The sequence below is a fragment of the Eubalaena glacialis genome, chromosome 13 (assembly GCF_028564815.1).
Source record: "Eubalaena glacialis isolate mEubGla1 chromosome 13, mEubGla1.1.hap2.+ XY, whole genome shotgun sequence".
Lineage (NCBI taxonomy): Eukaryota > Metazoa > Chordata > Mammalia > Artiodactyla > Balaenidae > Eubalaena > Eubalaena glacialis.
This window is the reverse complement of record NC_083728.1, coordinates 78,069,101-78,077,507: the sequence shown is the minus strand read 5'-3', so window position 1 is coordinate 78,077,507 and position 8,407 is coordinate 78,069,101.

The window sequence follows — 8,407 nt, the reverse complement described above, 5'->3', positions numbered from 1 at the left end:
TGGTAGTGGGTAACATTTATCAGAGCCAGCATTATTGACTGCTTAGATGCTGGGTGCTTTACATGCCTTACTTCATTTAATTCTTCTAGAATAACCCTATTATCTCCATTTTATAGTTGGGAAAACTGACATTAAGTGATTTGCCTGAGATCACATAACTAGGAAGTACGGTAGATAGATGCACAATAAGGCAGCCTTACTCTGTGATCCTAGCTCTTAACTGTTGTACTTAGTGATAATTATATTTCAGGAATGGTCAGCATAGAGGAGGAGACAGCTAATGACTGAACTCTCAGCATGTGAGTGGTAGGTGAAAGGGGGAAGCCAAAGAAAGGAGTGGCCACAGAGGCAGTAGAACCAGGGAGGAAAGGTGATGGAAAGGCTGAAGAGTCTGCATCTCTAGACTAGGCTTCCCCGTACTAAATTTGTCCAGTTTAGCATCCTTTGGCAGAAGGTACAGTCATCGTGTTGCCCGGTTCCATGAAGTCCCTTTCCATTTTCCAGTCTAGAACTGGTAACCACTGAACAGTGTTGTCAAAGCTTTTTCTGTCTGGGGCTAGATAATAAATATTTTAAGCTTTGTAGGCCACATGTGATCTGTCACATATACCGTTTTTCTTTTGAACAACTCTTTAAACATGTAAAATCCAGTCTTGGCTAACTGATTGTACAGAAACAATCCACGGACCAGATGTGCCCCAATCCCTGCCCTAGATACAGAGTGATTGGTGCCACCTGGAATTGTACCACATGGCATTATAGACGGAGGCCTAGAATACGTTCAACATGATTTTGCCTCAGCCTGGCCTTACGGAGGGAGGCAAAATATGACCTCTGCCAATGCACGCCCTTCAGTTTTTGTTTTTGTTTTTGTTTTAAAGATTATTTATTTATTTTTGGCTGTGTCAGGTTTTAGTTGCGGCACGCAGGCTCTTTGTTGTGGCTTGCTGGCTTCTCTCCAGTTGTGGTGTGTGGGTTTTCTCTTCTCTAGTTGTGGCGTGCAGGCTCCAGAGCACGTGGGCTCTGTAGTTTGCGGCATGCAGGCGCTCTAGCTGAGGCGTGCGAGCTCAGTTGTGGCGCATGGACTTAGTTTCCCCACGGCATGTGGGATCTTAGTTCCCTGACCAGGGTTCGAACTCCCGTCCCCTGCATTGGAAGGCAGATTCTTTACCACTGGACCACCAGAGAAGTCCCACGCCCTTCAGTTTTGGTGAAAAGCTCAACTTCACAAGTTTTTCTCAAAATTTTCAAGAGTTCACAGAATTTCTCAGTTGTACGAATCTAGCTGAAACAATAGTCTTTTATGAAAATGAAGTCAGATTCAAAAGTTTTCAAGACTCCAGCAGGAGTTTGAGCAAATCTAGAGGATAAAAAACACTTTTTGTTAAAAGAAACTCCAATCAAAATGTCTCAAAAGTACGTTCAAGCAAATTTGGATGAAATAAGAATGAAACAGTTTTTGTGAAAGCTAAGCTTAGATTCATAAATTTTCCTGTTATGAATTTGAGCAAATGTAGCTAAGACAGCCATTTTTGTGAAAGCAAGCTCAAATTCACAGTTCTCACATGCAACTTCCTAGCATCAGTTTATGCAAGTGTAGGTGGAAAGCAACAATATTGGCTCTTGTGAAATTGTGTGAAAGCACAGATCATGAGTTCTCAGAAATTGCTTCCCAACTTCTGGTGCTGGTCAAGATTTAAGCCCACTACAGCCTATCTCCAACTGATTATAACCAAAAATTGGAAAAAATACAAAAAGTTACCTGAGTATTCTGAAAAGTAAAAGAAGTCAGATTAGGGAAGGGGAGTCAAAACTTATGCAGTCCCTACAGGGCTGAGTTTCCTGGTGTTTTTCCTTTTTTCATGGCTTTCACTTCTGAGGTCAGGCTGCAAAACCCCCAAAAGAACCCAGCTTAGCTTTGGCCAGAGGACCGGGAAAAGGGACCCTGTGAGCTGGAGAACATAATAGGAAATCCATTTCTTTTTTTTCCTCTGCTGGCCCCCAAGAGCAGGCAAAAGTTGCAAGGCTGCAGCACTTTAGCTCTGGCAGCTAAAACTATTATTGTCTGGGCAGAGGAACCAGGAAAAGGGGACACTTGTCTAAAGAAGGGGAATCACCATTCTGTTTCTCTTCCTATTTTGGCCCAAGTATGGCCCCGTCATAGAGCTAGAGCTGTAGTGGTGGCACAGGCAGCTGAAACGTCTAAGGAACCCTATCCTTCTGACAGGTTAAATTGCCTGCTGAAACAGAAATATTCTTGAGAGGATTTAGACAGAATCTAGAGTCTCACAACATAATATTCAAAATGTCCAAGATATTGTCCAGAATTACCATGTGACCAATTCTCAAGGGAAAAGTCCATTGACAGATGCCAGCTCATATCAAAACCTATAAAGCAGCTGTTATAACTACTGCATGAAATGAATATAAACACACTTTAAGTGGATGGAAAGATAGAAGTTCTTAGCAGATTCTCAACAAAATACAAGCAAACTAAATTCAACAGCATATTAGAAGGATTATATGCCATGACCAAAAGGGTTTATTGCAGAAATGCAAGGGTGGTTCAATGTAAGAAAATCAGTGTAATACACCACATTAATAGGACAAAGAAAAACCCATATGAGCATCTCAGTTGATGCAGAAAAGGCATTTGACAAAACACAATGCCCTTCCATGATAAAACAATAGAAAACTAAGAATAGAAGGGAATGAATATTCTTTACATCAGGGGTCCCCAACTCCCAGGGCCCAGTCCACGGCCTGTTAGGAACCAGGCCACACAGCAGGAGGTGAGCAGCAGGCGGGCGAGAGAGTGAAGCATCATCTGTCTCTCCCCATCACTCGCATTACCACCTGAACCATTCCCCCCCAAACCAGTGGAAAAATTGTCTTCCATGAAACCAGTCCCTGGTTCCAAAAAAGTTGGGGACCCCTGTGTTACATGATAAAGGGTATTTATGAAAAACTGATAGCCAACATTCTCTGGTGAAAGACTGAAAGCATTTCCCCCAAGATCAGGAACAAAACAAGGACACCTGTTATCACCATTGCTGTTCAACATAGTACTAGAAGTTTGAGCCAAACCAATTACACAGGAAAAAGAAAAGGCATCCAAATTGGAAAGGAAAAAGTAAAATATTCACAGATGAGGTGATCCTATATAGAGAAAATTCCAAAGAATCCATAAGAAAGCTACTTGATCAAACGAATTCAGCAAAATTACAGGGTACACAACACAAAAATCAGTTGCATCAAAGGACACTACCGACAGTGAAAAGGCAACCCACAGAATGGGAGAAATTTGCAAATCATACGTCTGATGAGTTATTGTTCAGAATATACAAAGAACTCTTAAAAACAACAACAAAGATTTTTAAGTGAGCAAAGGACTTGAAGATATTTCTCCAAAAAAGATAAACAAATGGCCAATAAGCACATGAAAAGATGTTCAACATTACTAATTTTTAGGGAAATGCAAATCAAAACCACGAGATACCCCTTCACACCCATTAGGGTGGCTGCTATCACATAGAAGATGAGTGTTGGTGAGGATGTGGAGAAATTGGAACTCTCATATGTTGCTAGTAGGAATGTAAAGTAGTGAGGCTAGTACAGAAGACAGTTTGGTGGTTCCTCCAAAAGCTAAACAGAATTACTGTAAGACCAAGCAGTTCCACTCCTAGGTATATACCCAAAAGAATTGGAAATAGGAACTCAAAGTGATGCCTGTACAGCAGTGTTCATTGCAGCATTTCTCACGGTAACTAAAAGATGGAATCAACCCAAATATCCACCCACAGAGAAATGGATAAACAAAATGTGGTATATACATGAAGTGAATAATTGTTAGCCTTAAAGAGGAATAAAGTTCTGATACATGCTACAACCTTGAAAAAATTATGCTAAGTGAAATAAGCCAGATGCAAAGGACAAATATTCTGTTAGTCCATTTATATGAGGAATCTAGAATGGGCAACTTCATAGAGGCAGAAAGTAGAATAGAGGTTTTCAGGGGCTGGGGCGGGGCAAATGGGGAATTACTGCTAATAGCTAAAGAGTTTCTATTTTGGGTGATGAAAAAGTTTTGGAAGTAGATTGTAGTGATGGTTACAAAACATTGTGAGTGTACTTAATGCCCCTGAATTGTGTACTTAATATTGGTTAAAAATTACTATTACACACCTATTAAAATGACCAAATTCCAGAACACTGACAACACCAAATGCTGGCAAGGTTGTGGAGCAACAGGAAATTTTATTCATTGCTGGTGGCAAAGCAAAATGAATGGTACAGCCACTTTGGAAGACAATTTTGGCAATTATCTACAAAACAAAGTATGTTCTTACCATACCATCCACCAGTCATGCTCCTTGGTATTTACCAAAGGAGTTGAAAATTTAACGTCTACACAAAAACCTGCACATGGGTACTTATAGCAACTTATAATTGCCAAAACCTGGAAACAACCAAGATGTCCTTCAGTAAGTGAATGGATAAGTAAACTGTGGTACATCCAGATGATGGAGTATTTTTCAGCACTAAAAAGAAATGAACTGGGACTTCCCTGGTGGCACAGTGGTTAAGAATCTGCCTGCCAATGCAGGGGACACGGGTTCGATCCCTGGTCTGGGAAGATCCTACATGCCATGGAGCAACTAAGCCTGCGAGCCACAAATACTGAGCTGGAGTACCGCAACTACTAAATCCCGTGTGCCTAGAGCCTGTGCTCCACAACAAGAGAAGCCACCTCAATGAGAAGCCCACGCACTGCAACGCTGAGTAGCCCCCACTCACCACAACTAGAGAAAGCCTGCGCACAGCAATGAAGACCCAACTCAACCAAAAAAATTTTAAAAAGTGAACTATCAAGCCATGAAAAGACATGGAGGACACTTAAAATGCATTCCGAAGAAGAAAAGTTTACCTATTGTATGATTCCAACTATGTGACATTCTGTAAAAGGCACAACTACGGAGACTAAAAAGATCAGTGGTTGCCAGGGATTGGGGGAGAGGGAGGGAAGAATAGGTGGGGCACAAAGGATTTTTAGGGCAGTGAAACTACTGGGTGTGATACTATAATGATGGATACATGTCATTAAACATCCCTCCGGACCCATAGAATGTATAACACCAAGAGTGAACCCTAACGTAAATTATGTACCTTGGGTGATGATGTGTCAATGTAGGTTTGTTGATTGTAACAAATGTACAGGGGGTGGGGGGACATTGATAATAAGGGAGGCTGTACATGTGTGGGAGCAGGGGGTATATGGGAAACTTCTGTACCTTCTGCACAATTTTGCTGTGAACCTAAAATTGCTCTTAATGGGAATTCCCCGGCGGTCCAGTGGTTAGGACTCTGCTCTCTCACTGTTGAGGGCCCAGGTTCAATCCCTCGTTGGGGAACCTAAGATCCCAGAAGCTGCAGGGTGCAGCCAGAAAAAAAAAAAAAAAACTCTTAAAAATAGTGTCTTTCTTTTTTTTAATGATAAACTTCATCTTATGTATATTTTACCACAATAAAACAAAAATGGATCAAAGGTCTAAATGTAAAACTTAAAACTATAAAACTGTTAGAAGAAAACATTGGTCGGAAATCTCTGTTACCATGAGTTAAGCAAAGATGTATTAGGTGTAATACCAAAAGCATGCTTCAAAGAAGAAAAAAAAAAGATAAATTGGACCATCAAAATTGAGAACTTCTGTTCTTCAAAAGTCACTGATAAGAGAATGAAAAGACAAGCTAGGACTGGGAGAAATTTGCAAGTCATGTATCTGACAAAGGACTTGTATCCAGAATATATAAGGAACTCTCGAAACTCAGTAAGGAAGTAACACGACCCAATTTAAAAATGGGTAAAAGATTTGAACAGACACTTTACCAGATATATCGATGGCCAATAAACACATTAGAAGGAGGCTTAACATCATTGGTTATTAGGGAAATAAAAATGAAAGCCATGAGATACCACTGTATACCTATGAGAATGTCTAAAATTAAGCAGACTGACAGTAATAAGTGCTGGGGGTGGGATGTAGAGGAACTGGAACTCATACACGGTGGGAATGTAAAATGGCATAACCATTCTGGAAAACAGTTTGGCATTTTCTTCAAGAGTTATACAGCTACCATATGGACAGAGGTCTCAAGAGGTTTCGAGCATTGAGGACACCCGTATGTAATGCTTTCCATGGCTTGCTTGCCTTTCCTGAGCTGGTGACAACCTTGTGGATAGGAAGGACAGAGTGAAGTGGGAGATGCAGGGCCAGAACCTGGTTTTGGTTCCTCTGCCACCACTTCTGTGTAGGTGTGATCTGGGGCAGATTTCTCTCAACCTCTCTGAGCTTCAATTTCCCCATGGCTACATCACTGGCACACTAAGATTTAACAAGATGTGTGATAGTATAATTGTAAAAAGCTGTTTAAGCGTGCAATGTTCTATGTTGTCATAAACATCAGGGAGTTTTAATTACTTGCTTGAGATCATACAGCTTTTAAATATAAAAGAAATGTATGATGCTAGTACTTGAAAGGACTTTCAGGTGTTGTAGTCAACATTTGCCAGATGAGGAAATTAAAATACAAAGAAAGTTATTTTCCCAAGGTCATTTGCATCCCTCTGTGACTGTCACGAATTCTCACTCCATGACTCTCTCCCCCTTAGTGTAGGAAAGAAACTCAGGCCTAAGTTGTTATCTTCCTGCTATAAGTTATGGATGCCTCTCCTGGAATCTCTGCCACAATTCCTGGGCTGGCCTCCCCGAGAAAACAGGACAAGATTTCCTAGCCCTTGTCTTGGCACATCTCAGTCTAAGAAACAAATTCTGGAGTCTGAAAACAAGTGGCAGCTTTCTTTGGGGTAGAAAGTGGCTACACAGCCCAAACCTTTACTCTAAAGACCACATGGTGTGTCTAAGTCAGGCAGAGAGAAAGGCTGTGGCCAATGAAAAGCTAAGGGCATTGCTAACAGATGTCAAGCCCCCTGGGTTAAAAATTACTATTACACACCTGGGTTCAGTCCAGGCCCTGGGGCTATGGGAGGTATGGAATGTGGTAGGAAGGGGCATGTAGTCGAGAGGTGTGGCAGACCCACCAATAACTCATACATGCAACCTGAGTGATATTTCAAAGAAAAAAATTTTTTTTCTGACTATAAAGTCACTCTTGCTTATTGTAGAAAATCTGGAAAATACTAGAAAGTGTAAAACCGATAAAATCACCTGTATTTTAAAAATAAACACTTTTAACATTTTGGTGCCTTTTTTTTTTTTTTCTGGCATGTGTATATTAGTTTACTACCAATTGGGATCATCCTATATAACTCTCCAGCGGGTGGGGTGAACCAGCAGGAGGGGCTTGGTACATACATGATGGGTGTGTTTTCTTGGCCTCTGGGGAGCAGCCACTGGATCTTTCCAGGGGAATTTCTGACCTGGCTACTGGGATTTCTGCTCTGAGTCATGTTCTTTTTAACAGGAAAACTTGTTTCCTTTTGACCTGGGTAACCACTTTTGGGAATGATGTTTCACTTCCCAGTGTCTTATTGGGGGTCAGGAGAGAGACACCCCTTTGTTCTAGTCTAGGGATCACAAGACAGTGCCTACAGGGGGCAGTCATGAGTAAATAATGCAGTGACGCAAGATAAATGAGAAAGGCAATAGGGGATGGTGGAAATGTGACAAACTGGAGAGCTTTGCCCTATTTTAGGAGGCAGCCCCTCAGAATATGGGCCCAGTGTTGCCAGAGCTGATTTTTCAAGAGAAGCAGAAATTTGGATTTTATTGTGAAATCTCCTGATCTTGGTATTTTGGATTTTTTTTAATTTTATTTTATTTATTTATTTTTGGCTGCGTTGGGTCTTCGTTGCTGCGTGCGGGCTTTCTCTAGCTGTGGTGAGCGGGGGCTACTCTTCCTTGCGGTGCACGGGCTTCTCATTGCAGTGGCTTCTCTTGTTGCAGAGCACAGGCTCTAGGCTCACAGGCTTCAGTAGTTGTGGCACGTGGGCTCAGTAGTTGTGGCTCGCAGGCTCAGCAACTGTGGCACACGGGCTTAGTTGCTCCGCAGCATGTGGGATCTTCCCGGACCAGGGCTTGAACCCGTGTCCCCTGCATTGGCAGGCGGATTCTTAACCACTGTGTCACCAGGGAAGCCCAGTATGTTGGGTTTTTATAAAACACTTTACTGATCAGTACTTTGTAGGACAAACATAATATTTGCTGGCTAGGTTCAGCCCCAGGGCTCTCAGTTTGTTGAATTCTGCTCTCATCATGCTGTTAGTAAGAATTAATTAAACATTCGGCCAAAATTTATTGAGGCTTTCATGCAGGGCTTTGAGGAAGGCACTGGGGTGAGATTCAGTGAATGTCATTCATTTAAACAGTCATTTTGGTTCACCTTTTCT